This window comes from Cervus elaphus, chromosome 23 (assembly GCF_910594005.1).
Source record: "Cervus elaphus chromosome 23, mCerEla1.1, whole genome shotgun sequence".
NCBI lineage: Eukaryota > Metazoa > Chordata > Mammalia > Artiodactyla > Cervidae > Cervus > Cervus elaphus.
In genome coordinates this window covers 76,789,440-76,815,341 of record NC_057837.1, presented here as the reverse complement: position 1 = coordinate 76,815,341, position 25,902 = coordinate 76,789,440, and the positions used below count along the sequence as shown (strand labels likewise).

Genomic DNA, 25,902 nt, shown 5'->3' with positions numbered 1-25,902 from the left:
AGATCGAGGACCACGGCTGGGGGGGACTGTGGCTTAGTTCCCACAAATATGAAGACCAGGAAAGAGAAAGGGCTGTGGCTGAGACCTCAGAGGTGAGAACCAACACCCCCTTCAGACTGTTCGTTCCTGTATGGCTCTGGCCACCTCATTCTTTTATTATTCAATACTTTATACCCCAGCTTTGCTGGAGCAAAGGATTTGTGGAGACTTACGAAAACCCACTTCAAGAGAATGGACACTGCAAATAACAGGGCACAGAGGGGCAGTAAAGCCTCGAGATGGAGTAGAGTTGGGTTAGGTCTATTCTGCATAATGCTCCCTTGTGGATGCCTAGACCCAGGCTAGAGGAGAGTCACTCTGCAATTTTAATACTTATCCCTATATTTATAACCCCACTTTGCTCCAAGGAGGGAATGAAGCAGCTTACAGACCTACTTGGAGGACATTGAGATACTGTCAGGCAGTTTTAACATAAGTGAGAAAAATGAGGCAAAGGGATTCTGAGGGATGGCTGTGTGCGTGCATGATGCATGCAGCTGGTTGTGGGCGCCTGTGGGCGAAGGGTCACCCCTGGTTTGTCCTTTCTTCATTTGTTTGGTGAGTTGATTCCCAGAATGGTTGATGCAGCTTCTAAAGATGCTTTGGCTGTCGGAAGAGGATGTAAATTTTGAAATAGGGGAGAAAAAATGAGGCAATGTGAAAAAGAAAGCAGGAGAAAGAGGCAGGAATGCGTCCTGTCACAATGGATAGAACTATGTGCTGCCACGTAAAAAAAACGGGCTGGGCTGATTCATGTCAATGTATGGCAAAAACCACTACAATACTGTAAAGTAATTAGCCTCCAACTAATAAAAATAAATGAAAAAAAAAAGATCAGGGGCTGTAAGGGATGAAGGAAGGCTTGAGTAGCGAGCCAGACCAGGGCAGGAGGTCATTTGCTGATGAGTAACTTGTCTGTGTCAGACTGGGACTCGGGGATGCCTCAGAGAGATGGGGGCCTATCTTCACGTGGCCAAGCTGCTGGGAGTTACAAGGAAATGAGAACACACTGTGTGCAGTGCCATAAAAGAGGCCATGCGGGTCCAGAGGGAGCAGAAAAGAGAGGCGCTAAGGTCAGGGTCCAGGAAGACCAAGCCGGGAAAGATACGTTGAACATAACTCCTTCCCTGAGAGCAGGGCCAGTAAGACAGGGGAAGAACAGATAAATGCATTCATGGCAAAAAGAAAAAGAGAGAAGGAAATCTGCATGCCAGCCATGATGTGTGAGCTCGTAGGGGACAGTCTACTGTCCAGAGGCCTGTCCTGCCCTCTCATTGTGGGTGCCCCCTGGCTCAACTGGCCCCTCACTAAAGACCACGTGGAGGGCCAGATCTGGAGGGGATTTGGAGGGGGGCTTCTCTCCAGATCTGCCTGCCCAAGGAGAGGCCTTTGCGAGTGTGAATGTAGGACTGAGTGCTTGGTTGGAGCGCAGAGAGAGGTTTTCTCTTTTCCCTGTCCACCCTACAGAGGACACAGAGATTCCTAGGCCCATCTCCTCTTTGCGGGCTGCCTCTGGCCATAATCCTGCCCCAGGGTTCGTGTCCAAAAAGCTTCTGTCTTAAGACATAGTCACTCACTCTTAACCAGCTTAGGATCAGCAGACTTATTTTGCTATTTCCAGGCCTGACCAGGTTTCTCCCCTCCACACCTGGTTTAGACCCAGATATGACTCCCTCCTCTCTGTCCTGTCCCTAAGACAAGACAGTGAGGGGCAGAGCAGGGGAGGGTCCGTCCCCCAGAAGAAGTAGGCAAAGGGCTCTGTTTGGGTTGGTGCCTGGCAGCGAGGTAGGTAGCTCAGGCTTATAAAAGGTGCTGGTTGGGAATAAACAGCTTCATCACTCCCTCGGGTTAATCCGATCACAGGGACGAGTTTCATGACCTCTCTGTGATCATGGGCTGGGGCTGCTAGCTAGTCCTAGCAGATGGACGATCTAGGATATTTGCAGCCAAGGCTGAAATGGTGTGGCAGGCAGGTTCATTGGCCCTCAGCATAGAAATCCTGCTATTGATCACGTATCCACTGTATATGGACAACACATTTAGGCTTATACCAGTTCCCTATTATTAAACCCCACCTTTCAAAAAAGAGGGAAGATCAGAGAGGTTAAGTAACTTGCCTAAGGTCACACAGCAGGCAAATGGGAGTAGCCAGAAATTCAGACTCAAGTGTGATTTTGAATTACTCTTCTTTCCACAGTGATTAAGTACCATAGTCTCCTTCCCAGTCTCCCTGCTTCCACCTTTGCCTCCTGCAATCCATTCCCCATTCAGCAGCCAGAATGAGCTTTTCTAGATGTAATTGGATCACATTATTCATCTGCTCAAAATGCTCCAGAGAGTTTTCCCACTACAGAATAAAGTCCAAACCCTTCACCACGAATTCAGCCCCATGACCTCTCTGAACTCATCTCTTCTCTAGTTCACTCAGTTTCAGCCCCACTGGCCTCCTTGCTCTTCCCTACACAGATCCATTTGTCCTAACTCAGGACCTTTGCGCTTGTGTTCCTACCACCTGGAATTCTCTTTCCCATATCATCCCATGGCTGGTCACTCTTTCTCATTTCTTTTAGGAGCTGGTCCCGGCTCAGATGTCCCCTCCTCCAAAAGACCTTTCCAGACCCCTATCTAAGACAGCCTCTCTCTTCTTACACTGACGTTTTGTAGTGTCTTTCTTGCACAGGGCTTGAGCACTATCTGAAATTGTACCCACTTCTTTGTGTTTCTCAGTTCCTCCTCTATAAGAATATGAGCGTCATGAGTTGTATTCACTGCCCCATTCTCAGTACCCATCATGGTGCCTGGCACAGAGCAGCTCCAGATAAATCCAGATGGAATGAATGAATGGAGCAATCAGTCAGTCAGTGTGTCTCAAGGACCTGTCACTCCTTCCTTTCAACCCACCTGCAACCCAGTTCTCTGTGCCTCTGGCCTCCTTGGGTGATTTGTTCTTTGCCCTCCCCACCCGCTCCCAGCTCCCCAACTTGGAAGCTTCACTTGTTAGAACAGCAAGGCCTGTAGAAATTTCTCAGGGTTCGCAGCATAAGAAGTCAAATGGAGGACCATGGCTGGGTGATTGTGAGATCCAGAAATGCCGTATCTTATATGTGCAGGACCACAGACAGACCTGGCTTTTAAGGCCAGGTTCACCGTCTCTCCAGTTTCTGGCCTTCAGCGAGTTCTTCCCATCTCCAAGCTGTGGCCTCCAGCCTGGAAAGTACAGATAAAAGGTCCACCTTGAAGGGTCATCGCATTTGCCAGAATTTAGCACAGTGCCTACCCCACAGTACATAGGGCTTGTTTTCATAAATAATCAGCAGCAGAGTCCTCTCTCTCTGGCTGGGTGGGCTGGGTTGCAGCAAGTCTTTTCCTTCTGATAGCGGCCCTGAGTGGCTGAGCTGCTGCTGTTAATAATTGATGGATGTTCTGGCAGCATGGAGACAAACCAAAGCACCAGCCCTTGCCTTCCCCGTCAGGGGAGTGAAAATCAAAATCCATTAGACAAACGGCAGTGTGACTGATTCCAGTTTGGAAGCTGGGGTTAGTCTCATCAGAGTGATGGGGTTGTGGTTCTGGGCCACCGCTGGGTTTCTGCTTTCTGGGAAAACGACAAGCTTTTCTCAGTAGGAGAGACAGAGAGCTAATTTTCCAGGCCAGGAGGGTCTTTGGTCCCTGGAAGAGGCTCAAGGTTAAAGCCTGAGATGATTTCCAGAGGAGCTGCCATTTGTTGTGCCAGGCACCAATTAGATGCTTTCTATGTACTATCATTGAAATCCTTTCAGCAATTCAATCAAGGTAGTCCTCCCACTTGGGTTACAAGTCACAGAATAGGAAACTGAAAGTGTCTTCTATAAGGAGGAGGCTGCATCTTTTCCCCTAACAGGGAGTTTCAAGGCTTTGGGCTAATGGTTCCATGATGCCATTAGGATTCTAGATTCTTTTTTTAAATTAATTAATTAGACTGTGTCAAGTCTTAGCTGCGGCACGAGTGACATTCGTTCGGTCATGCGGGATCTCTCATCGGGGCACACGGACTCCCTAATTGTGTCAAGCGGGTTCCAGAGCGCTCGGGGCTTCAGTAGTTGCAGTGCGCAGCCTAAGCTGTTTGGCGGCATGTGGGATCTTAGTTGCCGGACCAGGGATGGAACCCGAGTCCCCCGCACTGCAAAGCAGATTCTTCACCACTGGACCACCAAGGAAGTCCCAGGATTCTAGATTCTTCCTGTCCTTCTGCTCCTCCAGCTCCTGCAGGTAGCTTGGTCCTCAGGCTGGACGTGTGGGATCATGAGTTGGCTACCCAGTTCTAGCCTTCAAATAGAGACACATGATGTCCAAACAGTGAAGGGGGGTGTGCCCTCTTCTATGCCAGCTTTTTTCTTATTCCCTCCCAGCGTAATCTTTCCCAGCAGCCCCCTGGCAGGCTTCTTTTTAAATCCCATTGGCCAGCGTCAGGTCACACGCTCATGCTTTAGCTGCAGGGAAGCCTGGGAAAGCAAGTGTCTGGCCTTTTCGGATGAAGCGGGGGAATGGATTCGATGAGTGGCATTAATATTATTTTACAAAGAAGAAATGGAAGTTCTGAGAGGGGCAGTCACTCGCCGGAGCTCACACAACTAAGTCAATATTTGTTGAAGGAATGAAAAGGGCAGAACGAGGGTTTGAACCCAGGTTGGCCTGGTTCCCGAGCCTGTGCTTCTTCATCCCAGAATCTCGGGCGATCATTCAAGCTTCTTCGGTGAGCTCCTCTGCCAAACGGTGATGGCATGAGTGCCCACCCCTTGGGATTTCCGATGGCGAATGTAATTTGCAAATGAAAGTACTTTTTGAATATGAATCATTGTTATTATATTCCAAAGTGGAAGTATCCTTCATTTAGAGACGCTGGTCAGTGGTTTGCCCACCACAGATTTGATTAGGAATCAGCTCTGGGGCTTCCCTTGTGGCTCATTGGTGGGGAGTCGGCCTGCCAGTGCAGGATGGGTTAGACTCCCGATCCAGGAGGATCCCACATACCGCGGAGCCACTGAGCCCGTGAGCCCCGTCTACTGAGCCTGCGCTCTAGACCCCGGGAACTGCAACTACTGAACCCAAGTGCCCTAGGGTTCTTGCTCTACAACAAGAAAAGCCACCCCAGTGAGAAGCCCACACACAACTAGAGAGTAGCCGCAGCTCGCCACAACTAGATAAAAGCCCTCGCGGCAAATAAGACCCAGCACAGTCAAAAATAAATAAATAAAAACTAAAAAAAAAAAAAAAAGAATCAGCTCTGGAGCCCTGCAGATGTGGTTCATTTCTACATCGATTACCAGGAATGTGACACCTCGGCCAAGTTCCTTTCCTCCTCTGAGTCTCAATTTCCTCCTCTAGAAAATGGGAATTATAATGGAGCCCACCTCTTAGGGCCTTTATGAGATAATCTGCACAAAGAGCTTAACCCAGTGCCTGGTATATGGTAAACATTCTATGAGTGACAATAGTGATTATTTGTATTGTCATTGGATTCCTCTTTTTTAACTACTCCCCCGGTTGGCCACATCCCCTATTACAGTGTTGTTGATTGTAGGCTCACTGCCTGCCCCCTTGGGATTTCACGCCTTCAGTGTGATGATGCTTCTGCTTCCTTGATCTGATCCAGGGGGCATTCATGTTTTATCATCGAGAAAAATGAGGGAGGAACTTCTCTGGTGGTCCAGTGGCTAAGACTCCTAATACGTGTGGCTCAGGTTCCATCCCTGGTCAGCAAAGCAGATCCCACATGCTGCAGCGAAAACTGAAGATCCTGCATGCCACAGCTAAGACCTAGAACAGTCAAATAAATAAATACATACAGTTAAAACAGAAGAAAAGTGAGGGAAACCAACTCAGAATCCATGGGGCCAATCCAGTGCCGTGAGTCCCCTGGCCAAGGCACCTGCTGGCACCATGTCAGTCATCCTGGATGTTTGCATTTATTCCTGGGGAACAATATGCCAGAGACTCAGAATCCCCACTGTGGGGGTCACAGAGACCTGGATTTGAATCCCAGACCCAACATTGCCTGGCTTGGACTTTGGACCAATCTCTTCACCTCTCGTAGCTTCTGTTTCCCCCTCTGTAAATGAGAATGGAAATAAAAGCCACCTCCCAGGGGTGCCTGGAGGACTTAGTATGCCAGTGCATGGAAAGCAGTGAAGCCACGCTTCATAAATCCAGCATCCTGATTTGATCAAAGGAAACACGGAGGATGCTTCAAGGACTTGCCAGGGTCACACAACAAGTCGGCCAAGATCGGGGGCTATTTTTCAGGCCTTTCTGCCCCCCCACCCCCACCCCATTACCCTTACTGAGGTTCCGGGCCTTTCCTTTCCATCCCCTGATCAGGTCATACCTTGGCAGCTGGTCTCTTGGGGGTTTTGAAAGGCTCTGAAAAGCCTTCTGAGATTGTCGAAATGCTTAGGAAGGAAAAGTCCTGGCCAAGTGAGCAGTTTGGCCAAAGTTTAATTAACTGAAAGAGAACAAGTGCGCATGAAGCACCAACTCCATCCCAGCACTGTGTGGACTGCTCGTACTTGACGGCATCATGGATGGGAGCCCTGATTTTAGAACTGGATTGCCCAGGTTCAAGGTCCAACTCATCCACTTACTCACCATGTGATGTGTGGCAAACTGCCTGCCTCCTTGCACCCGGGTTCCTTCACATAAAACGGGGGCAACAGCAGGATTGTCTCATTGAATTGCCATCAGAATTTAATGAGCTAATGCACACAAACCCTTTCAAACAGGGTTTGGCACATAAAAAGCCCTCAGTAACTCTTAGGGGATTTTATTTTGTGAGTTTTTTTTTCAATCAATATTTTATTTTTTTATTGGCGTATAATTGCTTTCCAACGTGTTAGTTTCTGCTGTGAAACAAAGTGAATCAGCTCTATGTATACACAAATCCCCTCCTCTGTTTTGTTTCTTTGTTTTATAACGTGCTTTACTGTATAACATGTGTTTAACATCATCCATGTCAAATTGGGGTCCTATGTCCTTCATTGTAATGACTTTATTGTATTCCAACTGTGTTTATTTTAATCTTTATTAATTATTTCCTAGCCTGGAATTTTTTTTTAATTGAATGGTTTGTTTTTAATTGTCATTTCGTTTAACCCTCTGAACTGTCCTGCCAGATAAATATGATCCTTTTAAAAAAATTCATTATTCTTACAAAATGATACATACTCATCATAAGATGAAGTTACATAACTTGACTCGATGTCACACAGGCAGTTGGAGCAGAACGGGGACCCGATCATGATGGAGAAGATGTGATCAACGTCTCAACCACATCCTTTTAGCTTTTAACCTTTGCAGGGTCAGTAGTCCCCTCCAACCTGCAGCACTTGCAGTTCTTTGCCTAGAAGCTTCCTCTGGCTGTTGGAGTCCAGTAAAGACAGGGAGTTCTGGCCCTACCTGGAGGAAGCAACCCTCAACCAATGACTGATGGAGAAGGTGTATAAATACTTCAGCTCGCTCCTCCCCAGTGCATGTTTGCATGCGTGCTAAGTCACTTCAGTCGTGTCTGACTCTGTGTGACCCCATGGACGGTAGCTCACCAGGCTCCTCTGCCCATGGGATTCTCCAGGCAAGAAGACAGGAATGGGTTGAAATGCCCTCCTCCAGGGGATCCCCCTGGGGATCGAGCCCCCAGGGATGGGGCTTGAACTCAGGCCTCTTACGTCTCCTGCATTGGCAGGCAATTTCTTTACCACTAGTGCCACCTGGGAAGGTCCCCTCCCCGGATAGGGGTACAGCTCTGAGGTGCATGGCCCACAGTGGCCCCCAGAGGCCCTCAGCAGAATTCAGCCCCAGGTGCCTGTAGTGGCTCCTTGCTTGATAGTACACTCTGGCCTCTTTCCCTTCCCTGTCTCAGATCTCCTCTGGTAGGGGCACCGGTGTGTCCTGGGATCGCCTTCCACCTAAACCACTTTACTCAGATTCTTGTCTTAGGATCTGGCTCTGGGGCTGCAACCAAAGACTTGTGGGAAACCTCAGACTCCTACCTGGGATCATCTTTTTTTTCAGCATTTATTTGGTTGCATGGGGTGTAGCACGTGGGGTCTTCACTGCCATGCACAAAGTCTCCAGTCGTGATACACTGACTCAGTAGTTTGTGGCACGTGCTCTGCGGTGTATGGGATCTTCGTTCCTCTCCCAGGGATCGAACTGCGTCCTCTGCATTGAAAGCCAGATTCTTAACCACTGGACCACTGGGGAAGTGGCTGGGATCAGCTTCAAAGAAGACATTCCTGGGCTGGCTGGGCTCAGTCAGCCTCACCTCCATCTCCTGCAGAAAATTAAAACAGCAGCAACCGCAGCAGTGGCCACCCCTCTGCTTACTGTGTGCTGGGCGCGGTGCAAAGAGCGTTGGGCACACAGTGGTGTCCGATCCCCAGTCACCCCACTCAGTTCAGTTCAGTTCAGTTCAGTTGCTCAGTTGTGTCTGACTCTTTGCGACCCCATGAACTGCAGCATGCCAGGCCTCCCTGTCCATCACCAACTCCCAGAGTCCACCCACACCCATGTCCATTGTGTCGGTGATGCCATCCAACCATCTCATCCTCTGTCGTCCCCCTCTCCTCCTGCCCTCAATCTTTCCCAGCATCAGGGTCTTTTCAAATGAGTCAGCTCTCCGCATCAGGTGGCCAAAGTATTGGAGTTTCAGCTTCAACATCAGTCCTTCCAATGAACACCCAGGACTGATCTCCTTTAGGATGGACTGGTTGGATCTCCTTGCAGTCCAAGGGACACTCAAGAGTCTTCTCCAACACCACAGTTCAAAAGCATCAGTTCTTCGGCGCTCAGCTTTCTTTATAGTCTAACTCTCACGTCCATACATGACTACTGGAAAAACCATAGCCTTGACTAGATGGACCTTTGTTGGCAAAGTAATGTCTCTGCCTTTTAATGTGCTATCTAAGTTAGTCATAACTTTCCTTCCAAGGAGCAAGCGTCTTTTAATTTTATGGCTGCAATCACCATCCTCAGTGATTTTGGAGCCCCCAAAATAAAGGCAGCCACTGTGTCCACTGTAAGGAGGGGTAATTATCCTCGTCTCACAGCTGTGGAAACTGGGGCCCAGAGAGGTGAAGTCACTGGCCCAGGGTCACACAGCGAATGGGAGGACTGTGAGTCTGTGATCTGGCCTCCATACCGTGCGATTGACCTTCAGGAAGTGAGACGCAAGTTTCACGCGGCCTCTTCACCTTGGAGAATGGAAGTGCTCCGGGTGTAAGAGGCCTCCAGGGTCTTCCATCTGACTTGGGAGCGTTTCTGGCTCCTGCTCCTTTACGACCTTGCCCCCAAAGGGCTATGGACCAGGACTATTGGAGACACGGGCTTAGCAACAAGCTTTGTTTTCATGGATAATTTAAATAGACCAGGCTCTACCTTGTTCTCGATTTTGGTGTCTCTGGTAGAGGTGGGCCCAACCAGATGGGGTCAGGGACAGACAGACACCGCAGCTCCCAAATTGGAGGAGGAGCCGAAATTCACATGTTTGTATCAGGAGCGCCAATTCTCCTTTAAAATTTTCCCTGATGACATCAGTAACAAATAAGACATAATGTAACCACATGAGACATATTCCTGCCTGGATGGCCTGGGTTCAGTTCCACCCCCACTGCTTCCTGGCCATGTGAGCCCACGAGGCTCCTCACTTGTGCAAGGCTGGACATGGGAATAATAAATAGGGTGCTCTTCATCAAGCAGGGATGTTCACCCCCATCTGAACATTTGGGTCACCTGAGCTTCGACAAACACCTGTGCCCAGACCCCACGATTGAAACAGTCTCTGGGTGATTTCTTTTAATTAATTAGGCTGCCTCAGATCTTAGTTGTGGCATGTAGAATCTTTGTTGCATCGTGGAGTATCTTTTATTGCAGCGCCCTCGGACTCAGTCACTGGGGCATGTGGGTTCCAGAGTGCATGGACTTAGTTACCCCAAGCCATGTGGATCTTTCCTGGGTCAGGGAGATCCCCTGGGAAAGGGATAAGCTACCCACTTCTGTATTCTTGGGCTTCCCTGGTGGCTCAGATGGTAAAGAATCTGCCTGCAGTGCAGGAGACCCCGGTTCCATCCCTGGGTTGGGAAGATCCCGTGGAGGAGGGCATGGCAATCCACTTCAGTATTCTTGCCTGGAGAATCCCCATGGACAGAGGAGCCTGGAGGGCTACAGTCAATGGGGTTGCAAAGAGTCGGACAGGACTGAGTGACAGCACAGGCCAGCACAGAGACTGAGACCATTCAAAAAAACAAATACAGATGCTTCTCCGACCTGAGCAATTGTGAAAAAGAAATCATGAGACAGAGGAAGATGCAGACTAACTGAATATCTGATGTGATGGCGGAATGAATGCTGTTCCTTTAGGTGTGATAATTGCTGTTGTGATTATTTTTGAAAATATATATGTTTTATAGATACATACTGAAATATTCATGGATAAAATGCCAAGATGAAATAAATATGCAATATTTTGGCTGTGAAACACGTACCATGGAGAAAGATCAGCAAGGAAGGGGGTGGCAGTGATCAGGTGAGGGAGTTTAACCAGGATGGTCAGATAAGGCCTCTAAGAAAGTGCTGGGACTTCCCTGGTGGTCCAGTGGTTGAGTCTGTCTTGTAATGCAGGGGATGCAGGTTCGATCCCTGGTCAGCAAACTAAGGTCACACATGCCACAGAGCAACTGAGCCCTCCCACCATAACTAGAGAGTCTGTGGGTCACAACGAAAGATCCCACCTGCTGCAACTAAGACCCCACACAGCTGAATGAATACATAAATATTTAAAGAAAAGAAAGTGCCAATTAAGCAGCAACCTAAAGGAAGGGAGCGAGGGAGGCAGGTGGACTTGAGGGGAAGAGTGTTTCTGAAGGAGAAACAGCACGTGCTAAGGCCTTAGGGCATGAACGCGTCTGGGAGAGTCAAGAAACAGCCAGTGGTCAGTATGGCGGGGGGAGTGGGGCAGGCGTGGGCTGGGGAGGTGAGATCAGAGGGACCACGTTGTTGCTGTGGGATTCTGGCCTTTCTTCAGAGTCTGAGCCTCTACACTGGCCTCCCTGCCTCCAGCTGTCCCCTTCCAGCCCATCCCCTGCAGGGAACCCCAGTCGTCTTTCTCAAAGATGATAATTTGCTCATGCTCTCCCTTCCATGGCTCTCACTGCCCCCGGAGTCAAGTACAGACTCCTCAACCTGACCTTCAAGACCTCAACCCACCGCTCCACTGTGCTCTCCTCCTGTCTGCTCTCCGTGGTACCCTCTGCCCACATCACACCCACCTTTTCACATTCCCCGAATACTCCAGCCTGCTTGGGTCCTGCTCCACGCTTCCGCCCAAGCTGACTTCTCCGCCCTGCACTCCGTCCTTCCTCCTGTCTGCCTGCAGCCTCCCTCTCTGCTCCCCCTCCAAGGGCCGGCTTCTCCCTCCCCCGCCACCCACACCAGCTCCAGGCAGTGCCGCCTGCTCCTCCGCCCCCATCTAGGCTCTGGAAACGTGATGTTCATACCTTCTTTGCACAAAACGCTCCGAAGACTAGCTTAGGAGTTGTTCTGTGGATGCCAGGCCCACAGAGAGAAAGGGACGTGTAAGAGAGCAGGCTCTACCGCCCGACTGCCTACACTCACATCTCAGCTCAGTGGCGATTCAAACTGCGGGCCCTTGAGGGAATGACAGTTTCTCTGGGCTTCGATTTCCTGAGCCGTAATTCGTGTGCCTCACGACAACCAGAGTCGTTGTGACAGTTATGTACGAAGCGCTTGGCCGTCCCCGGCGCTCAGCAAGTGTTCAGTACGAGTTAACTGTTGCTGCTGTTGTTATTTTTTTATTGCAGTTAAGGGTTCATAAATGTTTGTGGAGTGAATGAATGAGCGAATTGGCATGATCGTATGGTGGTCAGAGGGGTCTCTCTTATTAGGCAAGGGTCTCCTAGGCGTACCCTCTCCGCCCCACCCCCAGTCTCCTCCCACCTTCCTGGTCTCTACCTGCCCACCACCGTCCCCACCCTTCCTGGGCCAGGAGAGGACTTCTGAGCTTCCCTTCATAGTGGGGAGGTTAAATTAGATACTTGAGATGTCCCTTCGCATCTTGACTGCTCCATGTTTGCTCTGTAGCTCTGCTGCAGCTCCACCGTAAATGCCCACCATGGCCTGGCACGCAGACACTGTCTTTGAGAGAATAATGTTACACTGGCCGGTTCCCCACATCATTCACATCCGCCAGGTAATGGGCCTGGAGTCAAACAGCTTCTAAAAATAGACCATTGTATTTCTCTAATTGCTACCTAGGGCCATCCCTGAGACTTTCCAAGGCCTGTGTGATCCTCAGGGCCCTTGACCTTGGCCAGCATTGATTCTCAGAGGCTCTGTAGACCCAACTGTACTTGACAAAGAGGCACCCTATGACTGCCCTGCAGGGGCACGTGAGAAGAGGGCAGACCGGAGGTGGTGCTGGCTGCTCAGACTGAGTCCTGGCCGACTCTGCGGGGCCCATGGACGCGGCACACCAGCCTCCTCTGTCCCCCACCAGCACCCGGAGTCCGCTCAAACGCATGTCCAGTGAGTCGGTGACGCTGTTGAACTATCTCATCCTCTGCCGCCCCCTTCTCCTTTTACCTTCAGTCCTTCCCAGCATCACGATCTTTACCAGTGAGTTGGCTCTTCGCATCACGTGGCCAAAGTATTGGAGCTTCAGCTTTACCATCAGTCCTTCCAGTAAATAATCTAGGTTGGTCTCCTTTAGGATGGACCGGTTGGATCTCCTTGCAGCCCAAGGGACTCTCAAGAGTCCTCTCCAGCACCACAGTTCAAAAGCATCAATTCTTTGGTGCTCAGCCCTCTTTATGGTCCAACTCTCAAGTCCATACATGACTACTGGAAAAATCATAGCTCTGACTATTTGTCAGCAAACTGACATCTCTGCTTTTTAATACACTGTCTAGGTTTGTCATAGATTTCCTTCCAAGGAGCAAGCATCTTTTAATTTCACGGTTGCAGTCACCGTCTGCAAGAAAATAAGTTCTGTCACTGCTTCCACTTTTTCCCCATTCTATTTGCCATGAAGAGATTGGACCAGATGCCATAATCTTAGTTTGTTTGTTTTTTTTCCAATTCTCACTCCCATTTGCTGGCTTTTTTTTTTTTTTTTTGTACTTCAATGATTTAATTATTTATCTTTATTTCATTATTATTTATCTTTAAATTTGAATTTCTAATAGTTATTTTATAGTTTTGCAGAATATTATCATTATTTGGGTTTTTTTCCTAAACACTCTCTTTAAGTAAATCCACATTATCCACTTTTGAACACTTAAACCATTTTTTGTATGCTCAGCCAGTTAGTCATGTCCTACTCTTTGAGATCCCATGGACTATAGCCTGCCAGGCTCCTCTGTCTATGGAATTTTTCAGGGAACGATACTGGAGTGGGTTGCCATTTCCTATTCCAGGCATGATCTTTGTTTTTTGATGTTGAGGTTCAAGCCAGCTTTTTCCTATTTCCCATTCTCAGCCTCATCTCAGATGCAGCCATTGTCACTCTCTTTTTTCACCCTCATCAAGAGGCTCTTGAGTTCCTCTTCACTTTCTGCCATTAGAGTGGTATCATCTGCCTATCCAAGGTTGTTGAAATGGACTTAAAGTTCAAATGGACTTAAGCAAAACAAACAAACAAAAAAAGATAATCGGAAAGACCTGCGTTAGGTAAGGTTTCAGGTAGGGCTGGATCCAGGGGCTTAACAATGTCTTCAAGTATTGGTCTCCAGTCCATCTAAGTCTCTTCTTATCCATGTTGGTTTCTCAGCAGGCTGTGCAGACGTGGCTGGAAAGATAGCATCCAGCAACTGTATGTTTCCATTCTGGGGGAAAAGCGAGTTTCTTTCCCAATGATTCCACCAAAATCCCAGGGCTGATTCTCACTGGCCCATCCCTAAGCCAATTGCTTAGCCAGGTCTGGGTCACGTGACAATGGCTGGCTCTGAGATGAGACTGAGAAAGGGAAATAGGTAGTTCTTCAAAGGAAAATTGAAATACTGTTGCCAAGAAAGCAGAGAATAAATGTAAGCTGGCAAAAATAATCCATAGCCATTAGGGAGCTTAGAGCCTGCTGGAGGGAGATAGGCATTAAACAAATAAAAAGTTAATTGAAAGAATAATCACAAAGTATAGCATGTATGCTGGGAAGGAAAGAAGGTATTTTGATAGAGAGTAGCAGGCCAAGGTCAAAGAGGGATGCAGGTGGCCCTTTCTGAGACCCTGAACTTGATTTCTCTCTTTTCTGAGCCACAGTAGTGATAGTCTTCTATAAATTCTGTTTCAACCTCTCCTGCACCATTTAGCAGGCTCCCTCTTGTGTTCTGTTTTCTTCTCATCCTGTCTTATAGCTCCAGCTAAAGCAGGATATTCTCAAAGGCTAGGACCTTTATCTTACTCACTGCTGTGTTCTAAAGCAGGATGGGTGGCCAGTTTTGTAAATAAAGTTTTATTGGAACATCATCATGTTCATTTATCTATTAATGAGGGCTGCTTTTGGTCACAACAGCATTTAGGGGGAAAGCTTTCTGACCTGTGCTCTAAAGTCATCCCAGAGCCTGATACAGGCAAGGGGCTGACTTTTTCAGAGGGAGTTTGTTGAAGGACTGGAGACAGGGAGCGAAGGCACAAGCTAGCTGTGTGACCTTGAACAAATCACTTAACCTCTCTGGGCCTCTGGCTCTGTATCTTGCGATGCCAGCTGCCCCTTCTCCTCCCTCAGACCTTGGCTCATACGGCACCTCTTCAGAAAGAATCTCCCTGACCTTGAACTACCAGTTTGGATTTGGTGGCATTTCTGCTCTTTCCATGATAAAAATCTCTCTGGTTTATTTTGAGATTAGGCTCACTTGAGGCAGGTGTCTTTCCTTGCCTCTTCACCAGTGTTTTTCCTTGTCTCCTATACCATCACCCTGGTGGGATGAGTGGAAAGAGCTCTGACCTGGAACTCTGGAGGCCTGCGTTCATAACCCCAGCATCACCACATAGGAGCTCTGAGACCCTAGGCAAACAGATGCAGCTCTTCTCTGGTTCTCAGTTTCTTTACCTAAAAAATGGGCACGGTAACTTGTCAAGCAGGACTGCTGGAAAGATAGCTGCACTCTCCTGTGCCGGAGTGGCCAGCACGGCGCTGGCCAGGCCTGGAGGCTCCATTCATGTTGCTGATTTTCCTTCTCTCTTCCTTCTCTCAAGAGGAAGAGGGGAAAAAGAGGCTACCCTAAACTTTGCCTTAATCAGGCCTTTGCGTGCTCAAACCCTTCGTGCAATGACTGTGCCAAGGAGGAACTGCAGATTGGGGGGAGTGGCTTAGACACTCCCCCAATCTTCTCCCCAGGCTCCATCACCGCTGCAACCTTTGATGTGGACACACGGAGCTTTCTCCATCTTACACAAAGCCCCAGGCAAATGCAACCCAAGCTAAGTCCCCTGGTCCCTCTGCCCGCCTCCAGGTTTCTACCTGCCAGTATGCCCTGCGTAAAAATTGTAGATTCTTGCTGGCCTCACGACTGGGAGCGTAGGCCAATCCAAAGAGGTGGTTTTTAACACTCAGCCTTAGTGTCAGGGAGGCAGGAGGAGTGGTGGGTACTGCAGTGACCTGGAGCAGACGTGCCCATCTAATGAGGCAGCTGGATTCAGGTCTAGGCTGGATTCTGCATCCAGCCTGGGTTCTGGGCCCAACCAGAAACATGAGCTTTCACTGAGATATCCCAATTTTTCAATGTCACTGAAGAATTTTTTAAAAATGAAAAACATTTGAGTGAGCCAAACAGAACACCTCTGAGGGCCACCATTCAGCCTTTGGGGTTCCACTTTTTAACCCCTGCAGCATAGAACCTTCGATGGCTAGAAATGGCAGGGGGGATCGCTTCCTGCCTCTGAGACCCTCCCATCCGGAAGGGAGTGGGGTAAGGGGGATAGAGCTTGGATGACAGAAGCAACAGGTCCCCTCTCCTTATTCCTGGCATCAAGGACAACACAGGGTGGCAAGTGTCTGTTGAATGAATGACTGTCCCACACAGATGGAAGTTGGCTCCAAAACTCAAGGCAGCCCATCCGTGGAGAATGCCAACACATGTCAGGGAAATTCATGCATTGTCCTAAATTTACTAGCTAATAGGATCCTAAGTCCCCCTCCCCAATCTCCAAAGAGAGCAGGAAGAAAAATCTGCTGAAGTGATTGAAAAGTACTGAATATTGAGTCAGCAAGCCAGGTGATGAGCCTCAGGTGTAAAATGGGAATAGTAAATTCCTGGGTTGGTTCAGAGGATAGAATGAGATATAGCGTGTGAAACGCTCAGCAAAATACAACAAACAATTGTTAGCCTGCATTATTCATATTGTTGTTTTCATCCTCTTCATGTCGTCCAAGCTTCTGATTTGTTTCTGGGGGCTGTGGGCCTGTGGGAAGAGTTTATTGTGTAGAGTTCAACTTTAAATCCTTGCGGAGTCATGTTGGCTCTCCAAATTCAGGTGGGAAATCTTGGGATTTCAGAAATTCTTGGTAGAGACTAGGGTACCTGGGCTTGGAATTCTGGTGTTCAGGGCTGGAATTCTGTCACTCAAGATCACTGCTGTGGTTGATTGTTCATTCTTGGAGCATCGCCATTCAAGGTCACTGTCTGTGGTTCAAGGTCAGAATCCCCAGATTTGTCACTGGACCCAAAGAGTACATGGCCAGAGTGTTGATATTTGTGATCAAAAACTCCAGCAAGGTTGGACTGCTGATGTTTCCGGTTGCAATCCTTGGATGGAGTTGGAATTCTGAGGTTCAAGGTCAGGGCACCTCAGTGGCCTCGTGATTGGAATTCTGGCAGGCACATTTGGAACGCTGGTGTTTAGAGTTGGAACTCTTGTTTCCAACTTGTTATTTGTGGGTCTCACCCCTTGTATGTATCACTACCGCTCATCATTCATCTTCCTGGCAGAGTTCCTGAAGAAATGCAAGCCACAGAAGGTCCCCAAACCTTGATTTAGCCAGCGGGGTTCTGTTACAGCTCTTTCCCTTTCTGATGCCCAGCCACTCAGGTGGTTCCATTAGAGGTGATGTGATCCTCAGGAAGGCAGCCCAAGAGTGACTCCCCTGCCCCACCCTTGCTAAAGACCCTTGAGCCAGTTGTCAGCTCCACTTCTTCTTGCTGATGGGCCTGGAGCAGGACCAAAGGTGCAGTCCTGCCAACCCCTTGGGGGGCACCTGGGTGATCGTACCACCCTGTTATCCAGAGAAAGACAAACGGTGTCAGGCAAAGGTGAGAAGAGTGCCAAGGGCATGTGGCCTCCCCACGTGTGGCTGGCAGCAACACGGGGGACGTGGAAGAGTTTGCTGGTCACCACAAATGCACTCCTCTGCCAACAGGAGGGGGAGCTTCATTGACTGTGGGGTGGAGAGGTGCCAAAAAATCATCTTTAAACTCTGCTTCTTGTTGTTTTAGTCACTAAGTCATGTCTGACTCTTTTGCAACCCCATGGACTGCAGCCCACCAGGCTCCTTCTGGCCATGAGACTTCCCAGGCAAGAACAGAGTGGAATGCCATTTCCTTCTTCAGGGGATCTTCCCGACCCAGGGATCAAACCCACGTCTCCTGCATTGACAGGCAGATTCTTTACCGCTGAGGCACCAAGGAAGCCCCAAAATTCTGCTTACAGTGGTGCAAATAATGGACACTCAAGGGACACTGAGTGGAAAGGGGCTCTTGCAGGGACAGTCTGCTGGGTTGCATCCACTAGTCAGTGGTTACAGCACCTCCTCCCCCGACCCTCACACACTCCATTCCTTTATCTTCTTCTGTGTTTTCTCATAGCCCTTTCCACCACCTAGAATGCTGCATGTTTATCTGGCTCTCGCCTGTCTCATTCTACTGCATTATAAGCTTCATTAGACAGGAATTTGGTCAGGTTTTACTTCTATCTTCCCAGTGCTAAAACTGTGCCTAGCATATAGTAGTTCATAAATAAACGTTTGTTGAATAAGTGAATGAATGACTTCTAATGAATGGCCCCTTCTAATATAGTCTTTTTTAAAATATTTATTTATTTATTTGGCTGCACCAGGTCTGAGCTTTGGCATGTGGGATCTTCAGTCTTCGCTGCAGCATGTGGGATCTAGTTCCCCAACCAGGGATTGAACCCAGGCCCCTTGCACTGGGAGCGTGGAGTCTTAGCCACTGGACCACATGGAAGGCCCTAAGTAGTCTTAGAGAGTTTTCTAAGCTCTCAGATCATGAGCTCTCTCTCATGCAGAGCCATCCACTCTACCTAGACAGTTTTTAGATGGGGGTAAGGGGGACCAGTGGTAGGAAGAGGCTTCAACACCTCCATGGCTTGTCGCTGTTCTCAGGATAATTTCCAAAATCCTCATCTGGCTGCTAAGGGCTTGTAAGAGCTGCCACCCCACCTTCACGTTACACACACGTCATATGGCTCCTCATCTCCTTTCTCAAATCTTCCAGACACCATTCTGGGTCTCATCTCAGGGCCTTTGCTCATATCATGCTGATTAGAACAATCCAGTAGCTCCTACCCTGGCCCCCTTGGCCTCCTTAACTCATCCTTTAAAACTCTACTTGAACACCCTTCCCTTGACTTCCCAAACTTTGGATTCTTCTTTATCCCCCCCCCCCCAAACCCATTTTTTTAAAAAAAAGTTTTCCCACACTTTTAATTTATTTATCTATTTTTTAGCCACACTACATATTCTTTAGGAATCTTAGTTCCCCAACCAGGGATTGAACCCAAAACTGTCAGTAGTGAAAGTACAGAGCCCTAACCACTGGACTGCCAGGGAAGTCCCCTGACTTCCCAAACTTGATGTCATTCTAAGCCGTACAGTGAGTGGGCCCTGATATTTCTTTCAAGGATTTGTCATTAGACCCCCTCGGTCACTGCTTGCAGATCCCCAAGTTCATGACTCAGACAGAGATAATCTTCCCTGAACTGGAGGTTCCTTGGAGGAGGTATCCAAAGTCCCTTCCCTCCCACTCAGAAAAATGCAGAACCCAGTTCCTCCTCCCAGAGGTGAGGCATTCTCACTCCAGGGAGGAGGAGTTTACATCTCCCAAGAAGACTTCTTAGCTGCCCTCCTGAGCCTGTCTCACACTAACCCGGCACTGAGGGCCCTGTGTCTGCTCAGCACATCTCACCCTCCGGCTGTCCCGGCCTCCCTGGGGACTCTGAGGACGTCAGAGGCATCACTCCGCCTATTTCTCTGACGACATCCGCATAGCCACACTCCTATCCCACTCGTATAGACGTAACTCAGGCAGCCCTCACGACCCCCTCTGAGGAAGGCACTGCGTTTTGTCTTTTTTTTATATTTATTTCTTTATCTGCCCTGGGCCTTAGCTGCGGCACGTGGGATCTTTCACTTGTGGCTTGTGGGATCTCATTCCTTGTCCAAGGATTGTACCTGGGCTCCCTGCATTGGGAGCATGGAGTCTCAGCCACTGGACCACTGGGAAAGCCCCAAAGCTACTGTTGTTATCCCCATTTACAGATGTGAAAACTGAGCCCTAGAGAGGCAGAGTAACACACACAAGGATGCAACTAAGGCGGGGCAGGGCAGCGTCTGATCCCGGCTGTCACCTGCAGAGCCCCGGCACTGGGCCAGTACCCGCTCTGTTCTCCTCGTTCTCCTCGCCACAGCTCTCCCTCACGTGCTTCTTCCTTTTCTTCTTGGAATTCTTGCCTTTCTCTTGTGACTCTTCTCCCTTTTCTCCTTAAGTAGCTCAAACACCCTCCAAGTTTTAAAAAGAACCCCAATTATGTGAATGTTTTGCTGTATTTTTCAAATTCCAGAAATCGCAGAGCAGTGGGTGTTTTCACATCTTTGTGATGTAAAGGGGATGGAGGGGAAAGGTGGTGATTTCCAGTTGATTTGCTGGAGAAGAGGGTGGAAGGGGAGGATAATGTCCTCCTAGTGCGTGCAAGCCTCCCGCCTCTCTGACCTCATCTCCGCCACGGTCTCCTGGCTCCCTGTGACCAGCTACACTGATCTCATACTAGATTCCTTCCTGCCTCAGGCCTTTGCACATGCTTGCCCTCTGCCTGGAATTCTTTCCCCCCACACTTCCTCACCCAGTTATTACCTGTTCATCCTGAAGCTCCCAGATCAAATGTCACCTCCTCCAGGAAGATTTCCAAATGGGTCAAACCTCCCAATAATGGTTTTCAAAGTTCTATGTACCTCTTTTGGATGGCCCTTGTTCCCACTGTAATTTCACATCCATTTTGGTGATTATCTGATTACTCTGCCTTCCCTTCCCATGCCGATTGTGAACCGCCCAATGGCAGGGGCTTGTCTGCTGTATTCATCTGTCTCTCCTGCACCTAGCACTGTGCCTACCTCCATGTAAACACTCTGTAGGATTGTGTTGAATGAACTGATGGATGAAAGAATTTGGAGGTTAGCCACAATCGGCAGGAAGTAAATATCAAACTCTTTTGAGTGAGGAGTGGGTGAAATCATTTGAAATGTCTGGCTGGAACCCCAACCAGAAGGCTCTTATCATCCCAAACTGAAAGGAACAAAGGTACCAAATTCTTTCCAAAGAGCCAACTATCTTCTCTGGTGCTCAGCTTGTATTGATTGATATTTAGTGTCTTCTATCAGCTTTTTTTAAAGGTGCTTACTTGCGTTATCTTTTATAGGGTGCTATTGAGCTTTTCTAAAGCAAATGCCACATAGGAAGACTCTAAACCCAGGAAACAGAAGTTCTGAGGGAGGTTTCTAAATGAAAGAGCCCAGAAGATTCACCAGAAATATGGTGTAGTTGGAAGTTAACGCTACCTTTGGGGGCAGATGGACTTGGTTCAAATCCCAGCTCCACCTCTAGTGCCTGGAGCCTCCAACAGGTCACTTCCTCTCTCTGAGATGACATTTTCTCTGAACCTCATCTTCGGAGACCAGTGCCAGGAGAGAGAGACTCCTTTCCTCTTCCCTGGCTGTTTCCACAAAGCCCCAAGGTTGGCTGTGATTGGCCACACTGGGATCACGTGCTCATCTCTGAACCAATCCCTGTGGCCAGAGGAGGACATCATTGAGGGGACCCGCTTAGGTCAGAAACCACCACTAAATGCAAGGGAGATACCCGAAACATATTTACTTAATATTTGCTTAATACTCTTATTAAAAAATATTTACTTAATATTCTTCTTTAAATTCATTCATTTATTTTACTTCAATCAAATTATTTTAAGAGAATTATCATGACGAATTGGCACCATTCGCCATAAATCACGTTGTGATATTCTAGCCAGATGCTGGAGCCTGACCCTTGCTTTCTTTGGGTTCAAAGGGGCAACGTTTGTGTGTTAGAGAGTTGTGACAGTCCTAGTAGCTTCCAACACGGACTTTCCCCTTGAGGGAGTCTGAAGGTTCAAAGGAGAATCAGAAAAGCTAGCACCTTCTCACTTTGAATCAATAGGACTTGATGTCTTTCCCGGAACAGCTAACCCCATCTTGGCTGCCTATGAGAATCACCTGAGGATCTACGAAAAATCCCAGTGCCAGGCCCCCACCTCCAGACCATTTAAATCAGAATCTCCGGGGGTAGGACCCGGGGACTGGTATTTTGCCAAGCTCCTAGGTGATCCCAGTGTGCATCACGGTTGAGAAATCAGATTTCAGGGTGTCTGGTACCAGCGGTGTGTGTTCCACACTGGCACGCACAGGGGTCCAGCAAGCCCACTGGGCTGCAGGTAGGGGCTCACTGACAGCCTAGAGTGTCCTGAGCTGGTCGGAGTGGTCCAAAGACAGGTTCCCTTTTCCCTAAGAAATTAACTGAGCAGGAGTCCAGGGAGGATCATTTCACACCCTCAAAATGGAAGGAAACACTCATCTATTTCCCAGTTCAGCAGGATAAGGTTCCCGGAATGAAATTCAGCTCTCACCCTGACCCTGCCCTCTGATATCCGAGGTCTGGCTGCTTGCTCTCTGATCCAGCTGCTACCTCTCCATCCATCTGTCAGCCATCCCAGACCTGGCTCTGCAGCAGGCTAGCTGCGCAGCCCCGGGCAAGTCACTCAGCCCCTCCGGTCTTCAGGTTCCTTGTCTGCACATTGGGAACATGTTGCTGGGCTGTGTGATCTTCAAGGGCATTTCTGCCCTGGGGACCCATGGATCTTCATCAGGGAGGCAGCCACAGGCTCCTTAACCGCCCACCCAAGCCCTAGGTCAGGGATTGTCAAACTCCAGCAGAATACAGATTCCCAGGTCCAGCCCCCAGACTACACAATCAATGTCTCTAGAGGCAGCCTGGGATCTGCATTCTAAACAAGGATTCTGATGCTGGTGGTCCTCCAAGTACACTTTAAAACATTGCGTCTCTGCCTTGGGGCTCACCATAAACACCTTTTCTTCAGCCCGCATGAGCCACGCCCTTCTCCCAGCAGCTTCCTGTTTATAGGTGGGGAAACTGAGGCTCAGCGAGGCCAAGTCCTTTGCCCAGGGCTCTGCCCTCAGTACATGGCATAGCTGGGATTCAAACACTGAATCTGCCTAACTCCAAAGCTGGAGTTCTCTCTGCATCCATTTTTAACTTTTTCCCCCGCACACTGGCATGCGGGACCTTAGTCCCCTAATCAGGGATCAAACTCACGCCTCCTGCAGTGGAAGCACAGAGTTCCTAACTACTGGACCACCAGGGAAGGTCCTCACCATCCATTTTTAAATGGCACCTTCTGCCCCCTGCACTCTTTCTACCTTCCCCGCTTTATTGTTATTTTCTCCCATAGCAATTGTTCCCTGCTGACCCACCTAACTCCTGGCCTACTTGCATATATGCTCCATGTGAGCAGGGCTTTCTGTTTTGCTTATTAAAGTGTCCCTAGCACCTGCACTCTGGTATTCTTGCCTGGAGAATCCCAGGGACGGGGGAGCCTGGTGGGCTGCCGTCTGTGGGGTCGCACAGAGTTGGACACGACTGAAGTGACTTAGCAGCAGCAGCAGCATCACCTGAACTAGGGCCAGACACCCAGCAGGTATTTAATCAACACTCATTAATGAATGAAGTCACCACACCTCTCTAAGCCTCAGTTTCCCCAGGCATAGATGTTTGACTCCAGCTTCCCAGGTGGTGCTAGTGGTAAAGAACCCGTCAGCCAATGCAGGAGACATAAGAGACACCGGTTCAATCCCTGGGTCAGGAAGATCCCTTGGAGGAGGGCATGGCAACACACTCCAGTATTCTTGCCTGGAGAATTCCATGGACAGAATTCCTGGCAGGCTACATACAGTCCATGGGGTCACAGAGGATTAGACACGACTGAAGCGACTTAGCATGCATGCAGAAGTTTGACTCACCCTCTTCAAAATTCTGAGCTAATGGGTGTTTTGCTCATTGTAGATTGCTGTTCCCAGGGAAGGGGGTTTGAGCTTGGCATGAGTGAAGGGGAGGTGTGGGCCTGCTCAGGGCCGAAGAGTCTGGTGCCTTTAGCAGCCGGGGTGGAGGCTGCAGGCCAAGCCCTCACCCCCCACCCCCACCCCCCCGGGGACTCTCTGCCTCACCTCTCCTGCTCCACCACGCCCCCTTCTTGCAGGATCAGATCCCACCATCCTCCCACAGCCTGTTCCGGGGCCTTCCCCGAGGGCCAGCCAGGCCGCTTTGTCTTTCTTCACCTTGTAACTTCTTCCACACCGCCTGTTCCTCCAGTCCGGCCCCCATACCGACCTCCTTTGGTGAGGCCTCCCCAGTGAGCAAATTAGCTCAGAGCGTCTGAAAGCAATGATTCCAACGCACCATCCTGAGTGCCTTGCAGATTCTAGAATCCTCCAGACAGAATAATTCTAACTTGTATCTGGGCCCAGGTATGTGAAGTGCTGTTTCTTTTTGAATTTCTTATTTTTTTCAAATACTAGATTCCTTGGCCTGCTATGCAGGGAGGATGGTGGAAACTGAACCTCAGCTCACTCCAGTCTTTTCCTCATTTTCTTCCAAGGATCGGTCCTGATCGGGGAGGTTTAGGGCTTGATGAGTTAATGCAGTAAGTCCACAGGCTGGATGCTGTAGGAACCTCATCTATATCCCTTTCTGGGCCTCCCTCTCTTGCTGTCTCCTAAAGTTCTTCCTTGGGAAAGCTTGTACATCAGGCTCTCAGTGTCTGCTTCTGGGGACACCCACCTGACGGTCATCAGGGGATGTGATCATGTTGACATTTTTTAAAGTAGCTTTATTTATTTAGTTTTAGTTTGGGCTGTGCTGGGTCTTCACTGCTGCCCAGGCTTCTCCCTAGTGGTGGCGGGCACGGGCTACTCTAGTTGCGGTGTGCAGGCTTCTCAATGCGGTGGCTTCTCTTGTTGCAGAGCACGGGCTCTAGGGCACGTGGGCTTCAGTCGTTGCGGTTCCTGGAGCTCAGGCTCATTCGTTGTGACACATGGGCTTAGTCGCTCCTCAGCATGTGGGAGCTTCCAGGATTAGGGATCGAATCCATGTCTCCTGCATTGGCAGGTGGACGCTTTACCACCAAGCCACCCAGGAAGTCCCTGTGGCTCAGACGGTGGTAAAGCATCTGCCTGCAATGCAGGAGACCTGCGTTCGATCCCTGGGTTGGTAAGATCCCCTGGAGGCGGGGATGGCAACCCACTCCAGTATTCTTGCAGAGCCTGGCGGGCTATAGTTCACGGGGTCACAAAGAATCGTACATGACTGAGCAACTAACACACACAAGTACTAGGGACTGACAACTAAAAGCGACCCTCGGTCTCGGGCAGTCCACCCCGTCCCCAGCATTCCCCCTCCTCCCATCTCCCCTCCATCTTCAGGAGGACCCCAGACCACCCCCCATTGTCCTGCGGGGCTGAAAGCTTTAGCGTCTTCTGCTGACTCGGTGGGGACGATGGCCAGAGTGGGCTGCAGCTCAAGCCTTTGTGTGCAACAGGCTTTTAAAGGCTGGCCTGGCCCTCCTTCCCCGCCCTCTCTGCCAGGAATGCCTCCCCTCCCCAGAACGAAAGCACTGGCAAGCTGGGCCTTCTTTCCCTTCGGCCTGGGTGTTTGCTGAGGTTTGGCTTGGCAGCCTTCCGCGCCGACCTTGGACTGCGTAATGAATTCGGGAGAGGCTCCGTGCCAGGTCCCCATTAACGTAGCCTTTGAGGGTGTCTCAGGGGCTCCCAAAAGATTTTGGCCTGTTCAGGTCAGGAAGTAGAGAGGGTGAGCCAGGCAGGGAGAAAATGATAGATTCAACGGTCCTAAGGCCCTGTTTGACCTTGGACAAGTCACACCCCCTTGCTGGGTCCCTGATCCCCCAACGCTAAAGGAGGGCATTGGGCTGGGTGATTCCTCCCAGCTCCCTGATGCACCCATTCATTGGAAAAACATTTTCGGTGTGCTGAGTACGTGCCAGGCACTCTTCTAGGTTCTGGGAGCGGCGGTAGTAGTGTTAGTCGCTAGTTGTTAGTCGTGTCCAACTCTTTGCGAATCCCGTCGACTGTAGCCCACCAGGCTCCTCTGTCCGTGGGATTCTCCAGGCAAGAATACTGGAGTGGGTTGCCATTCCCTTCTAGGTTCTGGGAACATGGCAATAAATGAAACAAACTCCCTTCCTTGTGGGATAGCATAGCCCTACTTGGGAGAATAGAAAGAATGTGGATTTTGAATTAGACGACCTGGATTTTTTTTGGTTTTTTTTGCTATTGACTTCTCCAAGCCTCAGTCTCTTCATCTGTAAAGCAGGGTTATGCTGGGACATCACTGAGATAAGGAATGCAAATGTTCTTGGTAGTAGCCATATCTAACATTTATTAAATGCCTACTGTTTTTCAGGGCATAGATGTAGATAATACTTTGGCTACCTGATGCAAAGAACCAACTCAGTGGAAAAGACCCTGAT

At 49.3% G+C, this 25,902-nt stretch overlaps 1 protein-coding gene across 1 annotated transcript in view; it reads left to right on the top strand.

Annotated features, from left to right (window-relative positions):
- The window catches only part of KCNB1 (potassium voltage-gated channel subfamily B member 1), a 112,060-nt gene that overhangs the window by 2,318 nt on the left and 83,840 nt on the right, over positions 1-25,902 (top strand). The window lies entirely within an intron of this gene.